The following is a 21,566-nucleotide window of genomic DNA, read 5'->3' as shown; positions in this document are numbered from 1 at the left end:
TGGCATTCCTAGAGACTTAGCCACGGTGCCTTTGTGTGCTGCCTGGAATGCACGTTACGGGACTTGCTGATTTATAGCCTCGTTGCCTTTCAAAGAATTCCCTGGCCTGCGCTAAGTCAACAGATATGAGAAAAGGCTTGTTAAAATTCTGTCACGGGAGCCAGTTGTTCCTTGTGTTAGCAGGATGCTTTCTTTAACCCCAGCCCCTCGGGCCTGTAACAGCACACCCTGGTTTTACAATGAACTGCTCAGGATCCGCGTGTCAACATGGAAACTCCCTGCAGTATAAATTTATTGGATGCCTACCCAGACTTGCCACTTCTTCCAACAGCCCTGTGTCTTTCTTCTCCCATTTGCTACTTTTTTTTTTTTCTTTTTACAATGCTGTACTGTCTGAAAGGTTTCCATGATTGTGGTGGCTTGTTTTCTATTTTTACACTCTAGTCATTCTGCTTGCCCACTGAGAATGGTGGCCACATCCTACCTGTGCATGTGAGCTTTCTAGAAAGGAACTCTTCATTCATTCATCCACCCATCCAGTCAATTAATTCTGACCCTGTTCTGGGAGATAAGGATGCAGCCATAGAAAAAGATCCTGTTTTTGTGGCTGTTGCCAAGATGCTCCACCCAGATTCCCCATCAGGAGCACACTGCTCATTCCCCAGCTGCCTGGAGTGCTGCAGGAAGGTGACCCACAGCTGAGGCTTCCTAGGACTTGCCCTCTGCCTAAGGGGGTTGTGTCACCCACCATCATGCCCATTCCTGGTGCAGCCTACATCCCATGACTGGTTGCTATGTGGATTCAAAGGCCCAGCCCCTTTTGTCTCTATTTGGGACTCCCCTGAAGCACTGCCCTAGCTTCAGGGCTTCCCCCTCAGCCCCCAGCGTTAGCTGAGACCTAGGTTACAAAGGCAGCCCCACTCTCCTCCCAGTCCTGTGTCCTTAGTCCCCAGTGGTCCCTGTTCCTGAGAGCAATGGCCCTGCACACAGTCTCATCTCAGAGCTTTTTCCCAGTAAATTCGTCCTACAACACCTGCCGTTATGACGTTTATATGATGGAGGACAGAGATAGCAAATAAACACAATTAATAGCAGCACACTATGTGAAAAGTGACATTGCTATGGGGAAAAAGTGGAGTAGGGTCAGGGGGTCAGGGATATAGAATGGAGAGATCATTATTTTTCATTTTTGGTAGAGTGATCAGAGTAGCCTTTCTGAGAATGTGATGTTTGAACAAAGACTTAAAAGTAGCAAGCTACATGATCAAAAGCTTCTGGATCCAAAAGAACAGCAGAACCAACAGCATATCTGTCTGTATACCTATACATATTGAGGTATGTATACACACACACACACAAAGAGATTTGTTTCAAAGACATGGCTCACTTTGGATTTGTTTGCTGCTTACTCTTGATTAGATTCAGGTCTGATTATCCAGTTTTAGCAGGGTGATCACAGATGTGACACTGATCTTCTCACTGCATCCCGTAATATGACACATGCTGTTGGTCTATTCCGTCACCAGTTGATGTCAACTTAGAGCTCTTGAGTAGTATGGTATCTGCCGGGGCTCTCTACTCTAGAGTTACTCTTTTTCCCTCTCCAGTTAATCAGTGTTTTGTGGAAAGTTATTTTGAGACCACGTAAATGTGCCATTCTTCATTTGACTTTCACCCACTACTTTTAGTACCTATTCATACGTTTTGCCTAAAATAATTTCACTACCTGTCTCAAATTATGCTTTTCTAGTTCCATTAATTCCTTCCACATTTGTTAGCTAGAATTATACTATAGGGAGGAATATTCTCTTCCCATTGTGTGTTCACTTACTTATTTACATTAGGATAAATTAATGGATGTCTATTGTAGTCAGTAGGCTATAATTTGATATTATGATTTCTTTGACACTCAACTCATCCAGTCTGGACCAGATGCATCCCTCTGAGCTATCTTCTGTGTCCTTTGGACATGTATCCCTCACTGTTTGATTACTTGCTTGTCATCAAGAATAATGAGATATACTAAACTTGCCTTATATTTTTCCTATTTCATCCTTGGAATCAACCATTCTCCAGAGAACCCTGTGTCCTTTTATTGGAGAATGGTGTCCAGAAACCAAGGTCTGGGCTCTAGGCAGGCTCATCATTACTGGGATTTTAGTATTTCCAAGCTCAATCAGGGACAGAGCTAGGAACTATATGGGCTTCTCTGTGGCTCAGCTGGTAAAGAATTTGCCTGTAATGCGGGAAACTAGGGTTCAGTCCCTGGGTTGGGAAGATCTGGAGAAGGGAAAGGCTGCCAACTGCAGTATTCTGGCCTGGAGAATTCCATGGACTGTATAGTCCATGGGTTGCAAAGAGTTGGACAAAACTGAGTGACTTTCACTTTCACTAGGAAATATTTATATTTATGTATATGCATGCTTATTAAGATATAGATGTGCATACATACACAGAAATGTACATCAGTATTTATTTTTGCATCTGACTCCCCATACTGAGAACTCTAAAGTGAAAGTGTTAGTCACTCAGTCGTGTCCAGCTCTTTTTTGATCCCATGGACTGTAGCCCACCAGGCTCCTCTGTCCATGGAATTCTCCAGGCAAGAATACTGGAGTAGGTAGCCATTTCCTTCTCCAGGGGATCTTCCCAACCCAGGGATTGAACCCGGGTCTCCCGCATTGCAGGTGGACTCTTTGAGTCACCAGGGAAACTTCCAACCCTAATCCTACACCACACGGCTCTTTTCCAGCTTTGTCTCTGTATTCATATTCCCTTCTGTTAGTGAGAAGCCTGGCTACCTAGCTCTAGTTACCCCATTATATTGACTTGTCTCCTCAATCCTCCTTGTTCCCTGCTTTTTTTTCTTTATGGACATATAGTTGATTTAAAATGTTAGTTTCTGGTGTAAAGCAAAGTGATTCAGACACATATACATTGGGATCCTAGGGGGCACTAGTGGTAAAGAACTTGCCTGTCAATGCAGGAGACATAAGGGACACAGGTTAGATCCCTGGGTCAGGAAGAGACCCTAGAGGAGGGCATGATGACCCACTCCAGTATTCTTGCCTGGAGAATCCTGTGGACAGAAAAACCTGGCAGGCTACAGCCTACAGGGTCACAAAGAGTCACACATGACTAAGCGACTTGGTGCAAGCACACACACACATATGTATGTATGTATGTATCTATGTGTGTGTGTGTATATATACACACAAATACACACACACACACACACACACACACACACACACACACACATGCCCTACCCTGGTTCAAACGGTGAAGAATCCTCCTGCAGTGTGGGAGACCTGGGTTCCATCCCTGGGTTGGGAAGAGCCCCTGGAGAAGGGAATGGCTACCCACTCCAGTGTTCTTGCCTGGAGAATTCCATGGACAGAGGAGCCTGGTGGGCTATGGTCTACGGGATCACAGAGTCGGACATGACTGAGCGACTTTCACTGTCATATATATGTATATATGTACTATATGATATCTAAAAATATATATGTGGAATCTCAAAAATAATACATATAAGCAGGAATAGACTCACAGACATAGAAAATAAACATGGTTACCAAAAGGGAGAGGGAGGAGCAAGAGGGACAAATTAGGGGACAAACTACACTAGAGTCCTTGCTTCAGAGTATCCACAGGCTTCACTTTGAAAGAGCTGACTGCCCTTTATCCCAAACCAGCAGAGAGGTTCTTGTTGGAAGCAAGTGGGATGGGAAGAGAGCAAATATAAGAAGATACAAAATCAGCAAATTTCTTGAAGTCAAAGCCAACCTTTACGGTAAAGCACCTAAGATCAGCCGCCTCCTGCTTTCATGGTGCTGCTCTTCCCGGAGAGAAGTTTGAACTCTAGGGGAGTTTCAGCAGGATTTGTAGGTCTTGGGGTTAAAGGTGCCCAACTGCACACCCAGCCTGAGCTCTAAGACATAGAGCACCTCTGTCCCCTGCTGGCTGCTAGGTGTGTTGCATCTCCGGGCTGGTCAAGGCCCCTTTAGAGCACTGCCCAGTTCCTATCTGCAAAGGATTCCTCCTCGTGGGTGCCTTGCTAATTCTGTTTTTGTTCTATGGTCAGCATTTGCTACCTGGTGCCATCTGTTTCTTAATGGCAGTCCTTACATTTTTAAACCTCTTCATCTCCTTCTACTCTGGCATGATAGGTATTTCTACTGACTTTATATTGTATATGGATTTCATTTCACTTGATCAGAAAATGAACCAAGAGAAGATTTGAGGTTACCTGTGTGGCTGGTTTTGATTTCTCTCCTTCTGGTCCTTTGGATGACAGACACCAGGTCTTGCTCCTTTGTTTATTAGAAGCCTTTCAGTGACCTATTCTCTGTATGCACCTGAGCACATGCTTTCTTGTGGTCCCTCTGACAGAGCAAAAGAACCAGCCACAGCAACAAAGCAGCAGAGGCCAAGCCCTAACTTTCTGTAAGAAAGTCAGGCCAGTCAACAAAATCCCAGGACAGCGGGCCACAAAGCCCAGTCCATAATCAGGATGTTCCACCTACTGAGCACGCTCAGGTGTCTGATCCCATCCCTTCACTTTGGTATTTCTATGGTACCTCTCACCCTGGTACCTTGGTAACCGGACTCATGGATTAGACTGGGCAAGCTGGGGAAGAGCAAAGTGCTTATAGGTGAGGAGCGGGCCTTCCAGTGCATTTACCTGCACAGACTGAGCAATCGCCACTGATTTCTGACCTTGCCAGGCACTGAACAAACTACAGTTGTGCACCACAGGTATTCTTCAAAGGAGATATTTTTCAGTGCTCTGCAGTAAATTAATTTTTGTTTTGGGATTGAGACCTGAATCTAATCGTTAATCCTCTTCGTGGAGGGAAACTTGTGTTGCTGTTGCTAGCTTAGTTTTCTCTCCCCATTTTATATCGTAACTCAAGGACAATTGCCTCCACCAAACAGGAACAGTCTTGTCTATGTATTACATTCAAAAACAAAATCCAGGGTTTCTTAGTTCAAAGAACTGCTTTCTGCTCTTATTTCTCACAGCCAGCAGAGGGACCCCAGGGTAAGGCTCAGAGCCAGTGTGAGATCAGGCTACTTGGTTGTGGAGAAAGATTCCTAACTCTCTAGAGAAGTGACATTTCACCCTAGGGTTTCCCAGCACAGATAAAACAGGCTTGAGAAATAGAGCTGAGTCTCCTGGGACCCAGGTACACTCATCTCTATTTGGGACTGAGAAGAGCTTTACAACCACATCCACTCTGGCCAGGGAAAGAGAAAGCAGTTTAGTGCTGCTTTGGAGAATCATGAAAACTAGAAGAGAAAAGCAGCCATATCCTGGACCTAGGCCATATTCATTGCTCATGTCACTTTCCCCACACAGAGCTGGTGTGGGGAAAGAAGACATGCAACTCAATCTCATGATGCTCTCTTGCTAAACTGTGCAAATATCCTATTCCTCATCAGTACCATTTTGTTGTGTGCTTAGTCATGTCCGACTCTTTTCAACCCCATGGACTGTAGCCTGCCAGACTCTTCTGTCCATGGGGATTCTCCAAGCAAAAAATACTGGAGTGGGTTGCCATGCCCTCCTCCAGGGGATCTTCCTGACCCAGGGATCGAACACGGGTCTCCCACATTGCAGGTGGATTCTTCACTGTCTGGGCCACCAGGGAAGCCCAAGACTTCTGGAGTGTGTAGTCTATCCCTTTTCCAGGGGATCTTCCCTACCCGGGATTCGAACAAGGTCTCCTGCATTGCAGGCAAATTCTTTACCAGCTGAACTACCAGGGAAACCCAATACTGGAGTGGGTTGCAACACCCTCCTCCAAGGGATCTTCCCAACCCAGGGATCAAACTCAGGTCTCCCACACTGCAGATGGATTCTTTACCAGCTGAACTTCCACTTGTCATATTTTTCTCCTTTTTTCGCTTCTTCCCTGTCCTACAGATAATGTGAAATTGTATAGAAAGTAATCTTTTGACTCAAATAAAATATATATTTCAGTCATACAGACTACTCTGTGTGAATTTTGAATGGCCAGTGTCTAGTCAGAAATAATAATAATAATATAATTTATTGTATTATTATAATAAATGTATATTATAATTTATTATACTATTATTATACTGTGAAAACTCTGTAGAGATTTTTGGCATGCAGCAATGGCATCTTCAACCAGTCTCTATGTAGCTTTGCTAAAAGTTAACTTGAGGATTACTTTTACTTCTTAATATGAAGTAAGATTGATGAAGCATTAAAGGTTGTGGCACACTTCTCTTGTTTGGAGAACGCACAAGGCAACACCAGGGCCACAGAGAAACATAAAAGATGGTCCCTGAATACAAGAAGCTGACTGTGTTCCTAGGTGGAGGAGGAGACATAATCCGAAAAAAGCAGTAAAGAAATATCAAGTAAACTAGTGATAATACTGACAATCATAATAATCACTGTGTATGGAGTGCTTACTCTGTTCCAGGTATTGTGCTGAACACTTTATATACATTATTTTGTTAAATCTTCAAAACAGCTTTATGGACTATTACTATTCTCATCAGGATATGATTCCAGAATGAATACATCCGAAGACCATGTCTTTACATATTTGGTGATCTGTACTGCCTCATAAGAGCAGTGGGAATTCTAAGCGGGGAGATCAATGTGGCTAGAGAAAGCCTTCTTGGAAGAGAGATTCGTGGAGAGTGAGTGTGGTTGGAGGGGATGGGGAGGGAAGAAGGAAAGGGAATGACGTCACACAGGCAGAGATGTGAATGGGCCCAAAGCACGCTGGGTTCCCGGAGTCAGCCTGCTGCAGATGCGGTGTGCACGGACATGAGTGCGTGGGACCTGGTAGTCACAGGAGACAGCACACTGAAGCTAGGTTATGGGAGGACCTCCTCGAATAACGCCTTTAGAAACCTGGGTTGAAGAAGGTAGAGTTGGAGCCAGGACAGACAATAAGTAGATCACTTCAGTGAATCTCCATATTAGATGACGAAGATGAGTACTTGAGCTGCAGGTGGGAAATGACAACCAGAGGTGAAATGTTCCCAGTGACATCTGCCTAAATTCCGGCTCCAAGCACTTCATGTTCTAATCCCTATGAGAAAGTATCAACCACTCATATATTTTGCAACTTTGGTCTGGTCACCTAAAAATAATAACCGTCTCTGACAGACACTTAAGAAGTCTTTTTCATATACTTTTTATTCTCACAACAAAACCTTAGGAATTATCATCATCACCATCATCATTATCATCAGTGTGTTACCAAAGAGGAAACTGAAACTCAGAAAGCAAGAACTTACTAAGAGCCTCTTAAATACGAAATGACCAAGTCAAAAGATCAAACCCAGATCATCCTCCTCCAAGTCATTCCCTGATGTACTCTACAAACACCCAGCACTCTGCCTGATGTTGTGTTCCCAAAGATAAGTAACTCATACCCTCTGCTTTAGGAAGCTCATGGCAATTAAGCAAGTAAAACCATAGAATTGAGAACTGTAGCTGCCAATTATCTATCTTAAGCATCTTAACATTTCTAACTGGGATGGATGTGTGTCAAATACATGAGAGCACCTTTCAAAAGTAAAAAGGTTAATTCAAATGCAGTTTACTTCATCCCTTACTTCATGCATGAGAGCCGATGCATGTAGAAAGCTTCTCTTTCTATAGACTAAAAAGTAATGAGTCTGATTTCTATAGTTTTCCAAGAAAATTTTTCTCACGACTCTTGTTGCTTCCTCACAAGTGAAGAAGGGAAGCACCGAATGATACCAACCTGCCACCTGCTGGAGCAGAGGAGAACTAACCCAGCGTTCCAGGGAAAGCTGGTGACCAGTGTGGACCAACTAACAGCGGACTATTCTCTCCTGCAGATCTTAGAGCTGAGTTGACACGCTGCAACAGCTCCTGCCGCTCCTCTTTTCAATAGATTAAACTTGGTGAAACAGAACACCAGGAAGCTTTCAGGAAAGGAAGTTACAAGAGATTTGCAAAGAGTGGAGTCAGACAGACCTAAGCACAAATCTAATCTGGCCGCTTATTAATTGTGTCACTTTGAACATTATTCAGCCTCTCTAAACCTCATTTTCACTGTCTGTATATGAGATTGTGTGTGTGTGTGTGTGTGTGTGTGTTGTGTGCTCAGTCATGACCAACTCTGCAACCCCATGGAATGTAGGCTCCTCTGTCCATGGGATTTCCCAGACAAGAATACTGGAGTGGACTGCCGTTTCCTTCTCTAGGGAATCTTCCTGACCCTGGGATTGAACCTGTGTCTCCTGCATTAGCAGGCAGGTTCTTTACCACTATGCTACCTGGAAAGAAACTAAATGAGATTACTGGCAATCAAATACAAGTTGACTGAGCAAATGAATCAAGAACATGCATGACTATATTTTTGTTGCTAAGATTAGAAAAAAATATATGTACAGTATCTATCATATAATATGACACCAAATCAATAAAATGATAGCCATGAGGTATTATCAATACTGTAGAGATTCATCAAGGAAGAGAGAAACTGTTTTAACCAGTTGCCTTTGTACACTTTTGATAGGACTTGCCATCCTAATGGCATGTGTGTCTGTGAGATAGAGACTTTAAAAACAGGTCTTGGGAGAATTTTTGGAGAAATAATCCATGGATTATTGTATTTATTCCTTATAACAACCTATAACTGAGATACCATTATACCCCACGTTGCAGATAAAGAAAATGAGGTTCAGCAAAATTAAGCGTAGCAGACACCAGTGGTCATTTACCCAGTAACCTCCTTTCTTGTTGGCAGCATTTAAATTTAGTTCATTTGTGTGTCTCTTCCGAGGTGTCTGTGGATTGTACACAGATTCGGGAGGAATCTCATAACTAGAAACAAAGGATCTAGTTATGTTCAATAATTCATGAGATAAGGTCTGCCGGGGGGCTTCTGGGAAAAGATTACTAGCTAATAAAAAGAGATACATAAGAGGATAGTTTTCTTTTTCTTCCATTGGATGTTGTGTCTGACTGTGACTCAGAGAACCAAGAAAAGTAGCTTAAGACAATACTGATATATGAAGACGGCAGCGTAGAAAGAAAGTGTCTATCTGAGTTCTTCATGATGTCATCAAGACATTGAATTAACCAACTCTGTGGCTTAGTGATAAAGAATATGCCTGCCAATAAAGGAGACACGGGTTTGGTCCCTGGGTCAGAAAAATCCCCTGAAGAAGGGAATGACAACCCACTCTAGTATTCTTGCCTGGATAATTCCATGGACAGAGGAGCCTTGTGGGCTGAAGTTCATGGGGTCAAAAAGAATCAGATGTGACTGAGTGACTTAGCATTCACCCTAACCTTAGATCTTGGATGAGTTTATGAAAAATGAATTTGAGGTAATTTTTGTTTAATTCTCTCACACACAAAAAATCATTCTGTATTACACAGCTATACTGGAATATCTGGCATCATACTAACCCTGACTTCAAACGCAATTTTAAATGTGAGACAAAGTACATAAAGCAATTGCCTGAAGGCAGGAGACAGCAAACAAACACAGCAAGGAAAGCTCATGTTTATCTGACATATTTTCCTCATGTTATCTGAACTATTTTCCTAAAGACATTTACAAATTTAAAAATGGGGATATAGAAAACAACAGACTGGGTGAAAAGGCAGAGAAGTCAGAGTTTGGAGCAGTTTAGAGTTTGCTATTGGCGAGTGAAGTCCTAGGGAAAAAAAGAGAGGGAACCTAATATTCTGCATACGCAGTTCCCTAAAGTTATGGGTTCCTAAACTGAGCTTTCACAACCTGAGACTGAGAGAGAGAGAGAGAGAGAAGAAAGCACCTGCGTAGCTAAAGAGCTGATCAGAGATTTCTACCAGGGAGGCAAAGGTTGTAATTAAAGCCTTGCTAAAGGGGGAGTGTCTTGGTAAATATCCCAGGCTTTAAACTGAAATCTCAGAAGGGTCATTCCCTAAGAGTAAGAACCATTCCTTAAGAATAAAAATTGGACTTCACTGGAGGGCCAGTGGTTAAGAATCTGCCTGCCAATGCAGGCAGACATAGGTTGGATCCCTGGTCTGGGAAGATTCCACATGTCGTGGGTCAACTAAAGCCCACGTGTCACAAGTACTGAGCCCTCTGCTCTACAACTACAGAAGCTGGCACATCACAGAGCCCATGCTCTGTGACAAAGAGAGGCCACCGCAATAAGAAGCCCGTGCTCTGCGACTAGAGAGTAGCCCCTATTTGCCACATCTAGAGATGGCCCGAGCACAGCAATGAAGACCCAGTGCAGCCAAACAAAAATAATTAAATAATTTTTTTAAAAAGAATGAAAACCAATCCATAAAAAAACAAAGTAAAAAGTTAAAATAGATAAGCCCAAGAAGCATTCAGTTCAGTTCAAAACCCATAAAACTAAATTTTTACGACACTTGACTATTTGCCTGCAAGACGAAAACAACCTTGGAAGAAAATATCATCCAAAGTCCCTGTAATTTTTCATTTGGGACATCTGGCATTTAACCAAAAATTACAATGCCTACAAAATATAATAAAAAAAATTTAAAGGTTGAATTACTGAAATCCAAATGAAAAATATATTTAATGGAAAAAGATTTATAGGCAAGTTATATATTAACATTAACTGACAGGGGGTTTAAAATAACCATGATTAATATGTTCAAGAAAATGTAGGAAATGGTAGTCAAAATAGAAGAAAAGTTGAAGAATTTCAACAGAAAAATAACTCTATTTTAAAAAGAAGCAAGCAACTAGATAGTAAAATTTTGAAAGCACCAAAAGCATCAATTATGTAGAATAAATCAAATGAAAAATGACCAGGAACTCACACTGAAAACTACAGAAAGTTGCCTACGAAAATAAAAGAAGACCTAAATAAATGAAAAAAAAATATATCATGAACATGGAATTCAAAGACGTAAGATTGTTGTTATCAGCACTCTTCAAATTCATCTATAAATTCAAAGCACTCCTAATAAAAATCTCAGCAGCTTTTTTTTAATTTCTGGAAATCTGAAAGCTATTTGTAAAACTTATATGGAAATACAGAGGACTTATTATAACTAAGGCAATCTTGAAGAGGAAAAACTAACCAAGCATCAAAGCTAGACTAATTTTAAAAGTATGGTCTTAGTAAAGAATAAACAATAGACCATGGAATAGAATAGAGTTTAGAAAGAGGTCCACATGTATATGACCATCGCTTGATTTATGACAAAGGCATTACAGAAATTCAGCGGAAGAAGGATGGTCTTTTGAATAAATGGTACTGGCTCATATGGATATCCATATGGGAAAAAGGAAACTTGACCCTTTCTCACACCATACATAAAAATGAACTCAAAATGGATCATATACTTAAAAGTCCCTGGTGGCTCAGCAGTAAAGAATCTGCCTGCATTGCAGGTGCTCAGCCCTGTCTGACTCTTTGCAACTCCATGGACTGCAGCATGCCAGGCTTCCCTGTTGCTCACCATCTCCTGGAGTTTGCCCAAGTTCATGTCCATTGCATCAGTGATGCCATCCAACCATCTCATCCTCTGTCACCCTCTTCTCCTGCCTTCAATCTTTCTCAGGATCAGGGTCTTTTCTAATGAGTCAGCTCTTCGCATCAGGTGGCCAAAGTATTGGCACTTCAGTGTCAGCATCAGTCCTTCCAATGCATCACACAACACAAGGGTTCAATCCCTGGGTCAGGAAGGTTCTCTGGAAAAGGAAATGGCAACCCACTACAATTCTTGCCTGGAAAATCCCATGAAGAGAGGAGTCTGGTGAGCTGGAGTCCATGGGGTGGCAAGGGTCGGACATAACTTAGGGACTAAACCACCACCACCATCACTTAAAAGTATAAGCTAAAACAATAAAGCTTCTAGAAGAAAATATAGGAAATACCTTCAAGACCTTGGGGGTAGGCCACAGTTTCTTACACAGGGCACAAGAAAATATTGATAAGTTGATTTTAATTAAATTAAGATATTCCATTCAATGGACAACACTATTAAGAGAATGAAAAAAGAAAACTTGAGGCTGACACTTGTGCATGCACACATACAAGCACACACACACACATGCACACACACACATGCACACACACACACACACACAGACACCTGGCAAAGCATTTGTATCTAGAATATACTCTTCTCCAAAAATTCTATAAATGAATAAGGAAAAGACAGACAACACAATCTTTAAATTGGGCAAGAATCCTGAGCAGGTACTTCACAAAAGAGAACATCAAAATGGCCAACATACAACTGAGAAGATTTTCGGCATCATTACTCATAAGGGAAATGCAAATTAAACCACATCTTGATACCATATGTTGCTTGTAGTCCCAAAATATCAATGTTTCTCCTTGAAAAAGCAATTGCAAAACCACAGCTCTGAACACAGAAAGTGAATTAGAGTATGTGTCAGTAATTATAAACAGCCTAGTTTAACTTGAAGAGTGAGGTTTCTGTTGAAAGTGCAGTGAAATGAATTTTAATACCCCATTATAGTCATATCGGTTCCCTTGCCAGCCTAGTACAAAATGTAAAAAGCTATAACAGAAACCTTGCTCTTGTTTTTAAACATTACTGTACACAGTTAATGAAATATGTTCAAATTCACTTTATGATATTCAAAGTTGTGGTTTCTCATTGCTTTCTCATGAAGGAACTTTAGAGAAACAAGGCTGCACAATCTTTCAGAATAACCTCTCCAAGATGTGGGAATTTAGTCCCATTAGATGTGCTAACATTTCAAGAATATGTCTATTTACTGAGCAGTGAGAAAGTCTATTTATTACAGAGCAGCAAGAAGAACTAGCATGTGGAAATACACAACATTTACACGGTCTGGGACTGAGACATGGAATCGGGTAAGCTGTGGACATGAGAAGCGGTTTGCACACATGTCCACTGTCACTCTGGCCCCTCAGTGCCCACTGCACTTCTCCATTGTCACTGGTTCTCAAAGTGGTGATCTTTATGATGTCTTATCGCACATAGTCGGACACGACTGAAGTGACTTAGCAGCAGCAGCAGCATGTCCTATTTCAAAAAGAGACTGTTTCCATTACCCTATGGTTGGAAACTACTTTCACGTTCTTTAGTATTGTGTAAGGGAACGTGCATGGAACGGAGAAACTAAAGAGCCAGTGGAAGCATGGGTTAATTCATTGTGCATCACTTAGCAAACCAGTACTCTCTGAAAACTGCAAAATGTCTCAACAATATCTGCTCCATCCTGTCACATGCTGCAACATGGTGAACTTTGAGGAACTTATACTAAATGAAATAAGGCAAATATTGCAAGTACTTAAAGCAGTTAAGTTCATAGAAAAAGAAAACAGAACGGTGGTTGCCAAAGACTGAGAGGCAGGGGAAGTGGGGATTAATGTTTAATGGGTATAGAGTTTAAGTTCTGCAAGACGAAAAAGTCCTGGAGATTTGTTACATAGCAATGTGAGTATGCTTAACACTACTAAACTCTACACATCAAAATGGTTAAGATAGTAAACTTTATGTTTTTACTACAATTAAAAGTAAAAGAAAAATGTTATAAAAATAGAATATCTGCTCTCTGGGGTCTTCCAACCACAAGTGATTGTTCTTTCCTTTAAACCCCTGGAGTTCTCAAGTTAGGGTTCAAGACTCCTCTGTCCATGGGATTTTCCAGGCAATAGTACTGGACTGGATTGCCATTTCCTTCTCCAGGAGATAGAATTAAGGAGTTGCTTAAAACCTGAATAGAAAACTATTTTCACTAACCTCTAACTGAAGGCAGCATTTACTTGTCACAAACCACAATGGCAATAGATGCAATGTGACTGTCACCAACAGAAATCACAAATATTCTCATATCATATATATCCTGTAGATATCTCATAATACTGGTTATGTTCAGTCCAACTTCAAAATTACTACAGTTATCAAAGCTACTACTAAATCGTGCTATGTAATGTGTCAAAGCAGATGCTTATATAAACATTTTAAAACTTTTTTCACTATATTGCTATATAATTGGTTTCCTTTGCAATTCTATACTTGTTATCTTCATCATTTATCCTAATAGATTCTATAGATATAAATAAATTCTAATAAAGTCCATAGTTGAAGAAGAGGTGAATAAAAATGAAAACAGGACATCAGAAGAGGAAAGATGGGCAGGGACCACCAGAGACAAAATGTAGACTTAATTTATATCTATCCATGCATAGAACATTGAACTTTTAAAAAGAGAATATATTTCTCATTTCTGATGACTGAGGGGGCTAAGGGTGCAGTTGGTCAGAGAATAGCAGCTAATTTACAAATCACATTGGGATAGTGAGTCAGCCCAAGCACTCAGCTAGTGCCCCATACTCACTTATTGATTAGGATTCAATGAATGATCTCCACTAACTCAACTATTTGGTTTTTCACCAAATAAGAGAACTTAAGAATTCTGATTTGGGTCTCTGCTTATCCATGGCAAGCATAGAATTTTATAGACAAGAATGTGTCTCATGCAAACAGAATTATGTAAACAGAACTTAAAGAGGCTGATTACCTCTTGTGGAGCCTACCCTTGCCAGAAGGGGATTCAGAGATCACCAGAATCACTTCTTGTTTCCATCAAATATTTTTAGTAGGCTAATAATGAAAATCGCTTCACTCATAGCTCAGTCTATCAAGCAAATAGCTAAAACCTCTCCCAGTGTGCTTTTTGTATCTTGAATTATAACGAAGAGAACATGACAATAAAATAACAATGATATTCCTAACCCATAGAATTTTTGTTTGTTTATTTAACTGAGTAAAGGGAAGCTTTAGCTTGTTTGGAGAGTCAGAGATTTATTCAGATTCAGCCCTTGAAAATTACTGTTTTGTCTCCCTAAACCTAGCCCTGCTAAAAATTTCATTGTGCAAATTGAGTTCTCTTTTTTCTCCTCATTTCTCAGTTTGGATTTCAATAGAATTTCTTTCCCTGAGGGAAAGAGAGGGAAGTGTCAGCATATAAGCTCTGGAAGCTTAAGTCCTGAAGATAGGTGAAATATTCCATCAAGCTAAACTTGCCTAAAGGCTGATCTGTTGCTGCATGTATAACTCCTTTAGCAAATCTCGCACAGACAAATAGGACAAATTAGGCCAAGGAAGGATTCAGGCATTATTTCACTCAGAACCATATAAGTTGGGTTTACTTGGTACCAAAAAGATGGTCATATTAGGGACCCAAAGTCTACCATCAAACTAGCTGTTTAACATAATGTAGACCAAATAAAATACACAATGACTAACTAAAAATTTAACTTTCTGCTCTGTAATCTTAATATAAATCTGTTCACCCTAATATCATTTTCAGGAGGAAGACAATATATTTTTTAAAAATTGTGTCCTAAAAATATTGTGAAACCAAAAAAGGGATTACTGATAACATACAGCCTTTGAAAACTTATCTGGGACAACTTCATGTGAAAACATCCTTTTTGACAGGATGTAAAGGAAACCCCCAAACCCTTGATGTCATCAGATTGTTGATGCTGCATTCATGCATCACAGTGTTGCCTCAACCAGCCAGGCAGTAATCCAAACTTCCTTATTCTTCTTCCTACAAATAAAAGAAAAAATGTTTTCTCTGATGATTAATGGTTTAGTTATCAGCTCTCTGGTTCTGTTTGTAGAAAGACTATGGTTAAGATAACTTTTTGTTCTAATCTGATTTACGATTCATGACAGGGAGAATTCAAGGGTTAAAGTTCTCCTGAGAGGAAAAAGAGATTACAGGCAGAGTTAGAGAGAGAGAAGATATATAGATCATGCCTGAGAAATGCCAGACCATCTTCAAGCAGCAGAGGATTCCATCTGAGCCCCATCTCTCTACTCAAGGGTTGGATCTGAGTCCTATGGCCAACTTTATCAACCCTTCATCCCCCTGCCTTAATCTCCTTCAGAGATAGTGTCCTTCCAAAGCCCTCGGGTATATTCATTCCAGCACGTAGAAGCCTGAGTTATAAGCCCGGACACCCACCCCAGTTCAGGCTCTGTCAGAGTCAGACCCAACTTGGACAGCTGGTGTATTAGCATAAAAATAAGAAGGCAAGAGTCCTGAGTACCTTGCTGGGCAAACAATTCATTTCAGTTCAATAAGTATTGATAGAGCATCTGCCACGTGTAGAGCAGGAGACCTTGAGCCCACATCCTGTGATCCCAAAGTTCACCATTATTTCTTCTATACCACACAGCCGAGGCTAAACTACTAAGGCCCCACCTCTACCCCAAAATAACGCTGGATGCTCAAGTGGTAATAGCCCTGAGAGTTGAGTAAAATATTATTTGAGCCTGTATGTTTTTCATCGCAAGTGTTCCCAATCAACTCCCTCAGTCACTGGAAACCCGAATGTGGTCACTGGTGAAGTAGGTCCTAACAGGTCTATAAGAACAGGTGTTATCAGAGTATCTGCACAGTAGAGCCTGTACTCAGCAGCTGTAGAGCTGAAATTGCAAAGGACCAAGGAGATCTTGGGTACTCAGGAAGGAAAGAGCAACTGTAGACTTTCCTCCACCAAAAAGAACATCAGGAAAGGAAGAATAGACCTGTTTGAAGAAACATCACAGTTGGGACTTCCCTGGTGGTCCAGTGGTTAAGAATCTGCCTTCCAATCCAGGGGACATGGGTTCAATCCCTGGCCTAGGAGGATTCCACATGCTACAGGGCAACTAAGCCCGAGTACCACAGCAACTGGGCCTGCGCTGCAGAGCCCACGAGCCACAACTACTGAAACCTACGCGCCCTAGAGCCCATGTTGCGCAACAAGAGAAGTCACTGCGACGAGAAACCCGCACACTGTGACTAGAGAGTAGCCCCTGCTTACTGTGACTAGAGGAAGCCCCACACAGCAACAAAGAGCCAGCACAGCCAAAAATAGATAAATAATAACTAAAGTTAATTTTAAGTATATATGTGTGTGTGTCTATATATATATGTATATAAGAAACATCATAGTTGTGCTTTCCATTGTGTTATCTTGCATTTAAGAATTGAAAGATGTAAGCATACATATAGGCTAAGAAAAAGAATTTTGAGGAGAGGAAAGGATAAAGTTGCAAAAGAGTTGGAATGATTGATGGAAATAATAATAGTAAATGTACTGTAATAAGAGAATTACTATGAAAAGCATTGCTCTCAGAGCTTGACATATTTAAGTGAACTTAATTCATTCCAAAATTTTATGAGAAACTTGCTGATATTATTCTGATTTCACAGATTAGAAAATACGACCTAGCTTAAACAGTGTCAAGTTGTAAGACTTGGGTTTGAACCTAACCAATCAGGCTCCAGAGTCCACACTTTTAATGGTTGTGCAAATCTGCTTCTCTAGAGAAAGTTTTTACGTAGGATGAGGTGAACTAATGATAGCCTAGCAGAAGGATATAAGGAGAGGCTAGGGAAAGAGCTAGACATTTAGAGGCATAGGAGAGAAAAGTTGAGGACTTTAACATGGAATGGCTAGGCTGATTCTTAAGGTCCCTTTTATTCAAAATCATGCTGTCAGCACAAACACATCAAAGGAAATCACCCCTCACTTACTATGACAGAGTAATTCGTTTTCCAATTAATCTACCAGCTACAATTATTTAAACAAATGTATGAAAACCTGTGACGGGGCCACAAATCGATAGAACTTACATGTATTCTGTTCCTGTCTGTTCTGATTCACACATACTTATCATTAGACATCCTAAGGAGGGACATTCGTGTCCTGGGATCTACCTTGAGATTGTTCAATTTGGATTCTGATGTTTCCTGTAGAGAGGATCAAAGGTGTTGGCGCAATGGACTCCAAAAATTCTGAAAGTATGCTCAATGTTTTCATTGGAGAGGTGAAATAGAAGGCATTGATTCATCATGGAATGTGGCAGAATATGGTCACACCTTTGAGAGACTCTAAATCTTGAGAACTCAACTCCAGAATATTTTAAGAAGGAAGCTGGTGTGGAATATCCAGCGCTAAATGATGTGTTTCAAACAAGTGCTAGAGGAATTCAGAAAAGATAGCTAAGATAGTAGTAATTAACATTTATTGAGCTCTTTTAGATCCTTTAGGTATGATGGTAAATCAGTGCAAAAACGGAAAGAAAAAAACAACTTGTAGCATTTGCCAGTTTCCTTGGTGTAAATACTCCCATCACAGCCAATTTCGAGCTACCAAACGCCTCACAGAATTCCTGAACATCTTTCAGTCAGCTCTAAAGGGCCAGGAGAAACTGGCTCAAGCACAACCTGGTTTTGTTATCCCATCTCATCCTCACAACAAGCTGTTAAGGAGGGTACCATTATTAGCTCCAGTGTACATATTAGGAAAAATACTCAGAGGTTTAATAATTTACACAGGTGCACAGAGCCAGAGCAAAGCAGAACTCTGAGGGAAGCTCAGATTGTATGGCTCTAATAACATCTAGCCGTGGGCCTACTCTTTACTGAAAAACAGCAATGGCGATTCAAGGCAGTAATGATTGCTAGTCATTTAACCAATTTCCACCTTGGTTCACTTCTATTACAGATAGATTTTCTGAGACCCCTTGGGGACTTTAGATTTCTAGGTTTTTACTCTTCAGTAGAAAATCTCTGTGCAAAAGCCCATAAGTGTATATTTTACTTAGTATTTGAAAAGTATTCTAGCCCTATGCTACCAAAGGATGGCCCAACTACCAGCATCATCTGGGTACTTGCTAGAAATACAGAATTTCTGGCTCCTACCCAGATCTACTCAATTAGGATCTATATCTTAGGACAACTCCCAAGTGATATGTGTGCCTGTTAAAATTCAAGAAGCTTTACCTACAGGATCATACCGGGGCTCTCATCTACCAAGAGGGTCTCACATTGTGTGATGTTCTTCTTGCAGTTGGCAGAGACTGGCACGGTTACAGCAATGCACTTGATCTTGTCCTGTCCCCTTTGTGGCCACAGACTATGGTCACAAAACGGAGAGACTCCACAGAGTGAGACTTTGGCCTCATTAGCAACATTTCTAAGAAAACAGCTACAGGTTTCTCTTCCATTAACCTGCTTAGTAACCTCAAATTTTTGTTTTTCTAACTCTACAAGAAACTTTGGAGAGCCAAGTTCAACTAGATGTCTCACAAGGATTTCCTCTCAGAAAAATTAATGCAAAGAAAAATATCTTCTAAACACTCCAGAGTCTGCCAGGAAGGGGAGGAGGGGAGCAGTTAAGATTGCTGAAGCCAGGCCGCCTATGACTTGCCAATTTAATTCAAACCACAGGGCTTCATTTGAACTTGGCCAATAATTCATGAGTTGAAAATAGAAGGAAAGAATATGTGGCCAAAGTTATAACTTTTAAAAAATACTTTTGAGATGTTCAGCAAGTTCACATCCACAGATATTTAAAGGCAACGGGAGTTGGGTTTGTATTAGATTTTATTTTCTGTATTTTCCCAAATCCATTGTATTAATGGAGGAATAGCCAAAATCCAGATGCAACTGAATGTAAATCCTCAATCTTTCCAGTTGAGATGGAATCTAAAATTGAAATAAATGCAATTTAGAGAAAGAAGCATTTCAAAAATATATATTCTAGATTTCAAAAGACCAAAATTATTCTAATGTGTGAACACCTGTGGTAATAATAGCAATGCCTACCAGCCAGTACTAGCTTCAGTTCAGTTCAGTTCAGCTCAGTCGTGTCTGACTCTTTGCGATCCCATGAATTGCAGCACACCAGGCCTCCATGAGAAGGCAATGGCACCCCGCTCCAGTACTCTTGCCTAGAAAATCCCATGGATGGAGGAGCCTGGTAGGCTGCAGTCCATGGGGTCGCTAAGAGTCGGACACGACTGAGCAACTTCACTTTCACTTTTCACTTTCATGCATTGGAGTATCAAAACCCACTCCAGTGTTCTTGCCTGGAGATTCCCAGGGATGTGGGAGCCTGGTGGGCTGCCGTCTCTGGGGTCGCATAGAGTTGGACACAACTGAAGCGACTTAGCAGCAGCAGCAGGCCTCCCTGTCTGTCACCAACTCCCAGAGTTCACCCAAACTCATGTCCATCGAGTCGGTGATGCCATGCAGCCATCTCATCCTCTGTCGTCCCCTTCTCCTCCTGCCCCCAATCCTTCTCAGCATCAGAATCTTTTCCAGTGAGTCAACTCTTCGCATGAGGTGGCCAAAGTATTAGCTTAAATACATCCAGCTCGAATAACAAGGTGAGCAACTCCTTTACATTTTTCATCTGGGCAAGGTAAGCTAGCAAACCTGTCTCTTAAAGAGCAGAGGAGCAGCATTAGTCAATAGAAAAGAGGGATTAAAGGAAGAGCATTCTTCATGCCCAGTTATGGGGAGGGTCAATCATTCAGAGATACTTCCCCAGCCATCTGGTGACCAAGAAAAGCACCCAAGCCCTCTGAAATGCCAGGAAGCCACAGAAGGGCCCTCCTAAATCATCCCTGAACTGAAAGTTTCTCATAAATGGGGGTCTCATCTCTATTTTGGTCATCACCATGTCCCTAGCACCAAGACCATTGTCTGATACACAGTTAGTGTTCATTAAATATTTATCATATAATTGATGAATAAACTCATTGCTACAGATTAACTTGAGCATGCTAGAAATGCCCAGTACTCACCAAATTCCCATCATGATGTGCGTGAGAAAGAAAAGGTTATAGTAGTTTGGAAACTAAAAATAAAAGGAAAACAGGACAAAGCCAGAGATGGGGTGTCTACACTACCCAGGAATGCGACTGTGCTTACTGGATAGAGGACAGAGAGAAATACTGACTCTGCAGACAGAGGCTTCCATCACCTACTTCACCATTTTGCAAAAAGTTGGGTTTGTCCATTTGGGCACTTAACATTTAGTGTTCAGCAAAGCAGTATCTGGTACTGGCTACTGATTGTGTGCGTAGCATTGTTTTGGTGCTGTGAGAGAAGATCTGTCTTTCAACTGCCTTCTGGGAATGTAGAACTTGGTTGAGAGTATAAAACTAACCTGATTATATCACAGGCAAATATCAGTCAGAGAGGTGTCCATATGTAATGTATGACTGAGTGCTAAATAGGGTAAGGCTGAAATTTTCCAAGTCTTTTTCTCAGACAATTTCAACCTTACCCTATTTGTAATTAAAGAATATTCTCTCTTTGTAATTAGACAATATTTTGAGTTCTTGATATGTTGAGTCCCTGACACATAGTATGTGTTAAATGTTTGTTTGGAGGAGTAAGACCAAAGTGATATGAGAATTGTCCTAAGGATAACACACACTCATATTTTATATGCAGTATATTTTATAGGGAGAGAGTTCATACTGTTGTTTATGAGAACTGGGTATAGTTGGAAATCTAAAGTGATAGGCATCCTCAGTTTTTAATAGTGTTCTTCCAGGATTTTATAAAAAATAGAGTTCAGAGTAAAACAGTGGAATTCTTAAGTATATGGGCTTTCTTGTTGTTGTTGTTTAGTCACTTAAGTTGTGTCCAACTCTTTTACAACCCTATGGGCTGTAGCCCACCAGGCTCCTTCTGTCTATGGGATTTCCCAGGCAAGAGTACTGGATTGGGTTTCCATTTCTTTCTCCAGGAGAT

General features: G+C 41.0%; 1 protein-coding gene across 1 annotated transcript in view; it reads left to right on the top strand.

Moving 5' to 3' along the window:
- Nucleotides 1-21,566, top strand: part of ANKRD55 (ankyrin repeat domain 55) — a 180,835-nt gene that overhangs the window by 31,033 nt on the left and 128,236 nt on the right. The window lies entirely within an intron of this gene.

The sequence above is a fragment of the Bos grunniens genome, chromosome 20, assembly GCF_055505025.1.
Source record: "Bos grunniens cultivar Pamir isolate PY7600 chromosome 20, Bosgru_T2T1.0, whole genome shotgun sequence".
NCBI classification, from domain to species: Eukaryota; Metazoa; Chordata; class Mammalia; order Artiodactyla; family Bovidae; genus Bos; species Bos grunniens.
Note: the sequence above shows the minus strand (reverse complement) of the source record. Positions and strands in the feature narration are given on the sequence as shown.